Source organism: Nannospalax galili, unplaced genomic scaffold (assembly GCF_000622305.1).
Source record: "Nannospalax galili isolate Female #2095 unplaced genomic scaffold, S.galili_v1.0 scaffold441, whole genome shotgun sequence".
NCBI lineage: Eukaryota > Metazoa > Chordata > Mammalia > Rodentia > Spalacidae > Nannospalax > Nannospalax galili.
Window position 1 is genome coordinate 334,331 of NW_008348089.1, and position 4,492 is coordinate 338,822.

The window sequence follows — 4,492 nt, forward strand, 5'->3', positions numbered from 1 at the left end:
TCCTCCCACCAAACCCTCTGCACTCTGCCATACATGGCATGAATAGAGTCCTATTCATTCAGGTGTTTGTACCCAAATGTCCTTCAGTGTAAATGTGTCCACTGGAGTCTGGTCAGCCCATCCAGTGGTTGTATGTAAGTCATAATCTTTCTAACCCAGCAGCAATCGGTCTCAAATAGTTCTCAATCTATTTCTCACTTCCCCTTTGGGCCCTTGTTTAATTGAGCTGACCTGGGTCCCATGCTTGATGCCACCATTGCCACAGGTTCACATGAGCAAGCCTCCAGTGGCCGGGAGGCCTCCACCTCCCTGTGTTCACGAACCAGCCCTGGCTCTTATGATCTTTCCACCTCCTCTTCTGCAATGGTCCCTGAGCCATGAGTGGGTGAGGCCCTATACAGGAGTTCTATCCTACACTCTACAGTCTTTATTCTCCAAAACTTGGCCAGTTGTGGCCTTCTGTGTGCATCACACTCTGATGTGGATGGAAGCCTCACTTGTGAGAGTTGAGGGATCCATTAGCCCTCTCTCTACTCCTTATTCTGCTATGTTCCATGAGCCTTAGTTGTAGAGATTCGACTGCAGATGTGTCATCTAGTACTGGGCATCTCTGTGCCTGACCAGATGTACAACTCTGCAGTAGCCTCCATTTGTTGCAAAAAGAAACTTCTTTGATGAGTGCTGTGCTTGGCATGCTTGTCACTCTAAGGGAGGTGTCTTCTATCTGTACTGCATTCCCTGCCAAGCAGCTCTGAGGTATACATATTCATTAATGTTCAGACACACTATGTGCATTTCTCATAGGGTTTCTAGGGCATTACTTTTCCCTCTAGGTTTCCTAGCACCCCTGAGATTCATTAATCCTCACTCTTTTTTGTCCTATCTGGTTGCCCTCCTCCCTCCCTCCCTAGTCTTTTTTGTCTTTTTTGAGACAGGATCTCCCTGTAGCCCCAGCTGGTCTGGAATTCACTATGGAGAGCAGACTGGCCTCAATCTCACAGAGATCCGCTAGCTTCTGCCTTCCGAGTGCTGGAACTAAAGGCTTGTGCCACCTGGCTTCAGCAAAAGCCAAAACAACCCAAAAGTTCATCAACTAAAGAATCAATAAATGAGATATATACCCATAAAACAGAATGCCATTCGGCAAGCAAAAGCAATGGTGTACTGGCACAGGTTACTATCTAGATGAGCCTTGAGAAAATCATTCTAAGTGAAAGAAGCGAGTCCCAAATGACCACATGCCCTATAATTAATTCTATTTATAGGAGATGTCCAAACGGATTGACATATGAGGTGTGGTTCCTAGGGCTGGGGGTCGGGGTGGGGGTCAGAGAATGGGGAGCGACTGCTACTGACTGTGACTAGTGTGAATATTCTAGAATTGATCATGGTGGAAGTTTCTCAACTCTGTACATATGCCAAAAGCCATTGAACTGTGCACTTTAAAATGGGTGAATTGTATGCTATGTGAATTATATCTCAACAAAACTATGTGTAAAGTACATAATGGAAGAAATGTCCATAATATATACAAGTTCTTCAGAACTGCATAGTGCAAACTATGGCTTTATTTAGTTGGGGAAAGAGATAAAAAGCTCCAACATACTTCTGGCAAGAAATCCACTAATATGTTAATAAAGGTTGTCTTTGGGCCGTGGGAAATATTTGTTAATGGGTATATTGACTACTTTTCTGTTGCTGTGATAAAACACCATGATCAAGGCAACTTATAGAAGGAAGAGTTTATTTGGTTTAAGATTATAGGGGGATGAGAGAGGAGTCTGTGAACTTCCTCTAGGCTATGTCCCCATTTCATCTGGAAACTACCAAAGTTCCTGTGGGATCAAAGTAGAATTTTATAAAGACATAGTGGAGGAAGAAGAGAAAACCTATGCGGGCTATGAAGGCCCTGACATCACATATGTCAAATTAATATCTTCTGATGGTGATAGATTCATTGTGAAGGAGAACATGTGCCAAAATCAGGGACTGTAAGAGCCATGCTGAATGAGCCAAGTCAGTTTGCTGAAAAGGAAACTGATAAAGTCAATTGTAGAGAGATCTCCTTCACACGTGCTCTCAAAGTGTGCATGCATTTACCTGCAAGGTCTGCTACACTAACAACTCCATTGAGATTCCTGAATATCTGAGTTACCCGAAATTGTGCTAGAACTACTGATGGCTGTGAACTTCTTAGATTGTTAAATAAAATAAATTATAATAAATCTAATTTTTCAGTTAAGAAAAAAATAAATAAAAGATTCTAGGAGGATAAGAGTCCAACATGGTGAAGAGGCATGGCAGGTGGTGGCTGGGGCAGGAAGCTGAGAGTGTACATCTTCAAGTAGGCATAGGAAGTAGAGAAAGACAGCCTGGAAGTCAGATGAGACCATATGCCCTCAAAGCCCACCCCCAGTGATGTGCTTCCTCCAGAATGGCCACACTTCCTAAAGGTTCCATGACCCTTCCCAAACAGCACCACCAACAGGGGACCAAGTGTTCAAATACTTGGAACCTATGGGAGACATTCTCATTCAAACCATCAAAAACTGAAGAGGACTTATTTCCAAAGTAACGCTGGGACATAACGCTCATTAAATATGTCCAGACAGCAACTCGAGAGTTTTAATTGGTATTCTGCAGAAAACCAAGTGTGACTAGGCCCAATAATGACATTTTCACACTCCCTCCTTCTACCTGCCTTTCTGTACCTCAAGTTCATAAAGGGACATGATTCAGAAAGTTCTCAGTAAGGGCTGGGGATGTATCTCAGTGGTAGAACCCTTGCCAAGCATCCACAAGGTTCTAGGTTTGATTCTCAGCACTGGGGGTTGGGGTGGAGGGGTGGGGGCCCTAAGTAAGTGAAACCAGAAATGTGCTGTGCCCTGGAGGTGCTGGTAGAGGGCTGCCACAGGGCTTCTAATAGTAAGCCTGGAAAGATGGGCCCATGTCTCATGGAAGGAGGGGATGAGATTTGGTCCATGTTTTTTTCCCCTCCTAGACTCCATACTACATATAGCTGACCATCTGTATCCACTGATTCCACATTCATAGATGAATTCAACCAACTATGGATCAAAAATTTAGTTATGGAGATATGGCTCAGCAGATAAAAGCAATTGCCACCAAGTTGATGACCTGAATTCAATCCCTGAGACCCACATGGTGACAACCACATGGGCACCATGGTGTGTGTGTGTGTGTGTGTGTGTGTGTGTGTGTATACACAGTAAGTAATAAAAATGTATTTTTTAAAAATGTAGTTAAAGGGCTGGAGAGATGGCTCAGCAGTTAAGATCACTGACTGCTCTTGCAGAGGACCCAGGTTTGACTCCCAGCACCCACATGGCGGCTATAAACCGTCCTTAACTCCAGTTCCAGGTTATTCCAAAACTCTCTTCTGACCTCCACGACATTGCACAACACAGGTGCACTCACATACATGCAGGCAATGTACTCGTACACAAAATAAAAAACTAATAATAAAAAATAAAATATTAAAAAAATAAAAATGTAGTTAGATAATAGCTGGGCATGGTGGCATATGAGTTTAATCTCGGAGCTGGGGAGGCAGATGCAGGCAGACTTCTGTGAAATCAAAGCCAGCCTGGTCTACATAGTGAGTTCTAGGCCAGCTGGAGCTACAGGGAGACCCTGTCTCAAAAAAAAAATAAATAAAACAGCAGGAGCAACAACAATAAAAACTACAGCAAATAAATATAAAAAAGAAAATCTAGAGATGATTTAAAGATTATGAGTGAATATGCATAATTTTATGGTTTTTGTTTTGTTTTGGGTTTTTTGTTTTGTTTTGTTTTAGACAGAGTCTCCCTGTAGCCTCAATTGGCTTGAAATTCACTATGTAGACCAAGGTGGCCTCGAACTCACAGAGATCTGCCTGCCTCTGCCTCCTGAGTATTGCAATTAAAGACATGCACTACTATGCCAGGCTGTGAATATGCATAATTTATATGCAAATACTCTACCATCTTGTATAAGGGATCTGTGCATCCATGGATTCTGGTAACTGGGTGTCCTGGAGACAGTCCAATGGATAGCAAATAGCAATTGTACCTCTGTCTGCTGGAGAAACTAGCCCTTGCCCCACATCCCAAGAGGAGAACCCAGAGCTAGACTCACTCTGGAGGGGTTACACATCCCATCTGGTCTCTCCCCAGGCAGCCAGTTGTCCACCTTTATCTTAGAGAACAGCTCTGACAGAGCCTTGGCCCTGTGTGAAAATCTCCATTCTCTTGCTCTCTTAAGCAAATTAATTTGAAACGGTTAGTCTAATCTGACATTTTTCATCTGAGAAGCATGTGTTCAAAGAGGGAGGGGACCGCCACAGACAGCCCTTGGCTGCTTGCTTGGCATTCATGTCCTTTCCCAGTACTGATGACCTGAAGCCTGAAGAGGAAAAGAGAGATGGGGGCCCATTTCTCTGGGGAATGGTTGAAGGACCTAGGGTTTCTTAGCTTGGACAACAGAAAAC

The 4,492-nt window shown here is 43.5% G+C and overlaps 1 pseudogene; it reads left to right on the forward strand.

The window, feature by feature from the left end:
- The window catches only part of LOC103743394, a 7,696-nt pseudogene extending 5,491 nt beyond the window's left edge, over positions 1-2,205 (forward strand).
- The last annotated feature ends 2,287 nt before the right edge of the window (positions 2,206-4,492 follow it).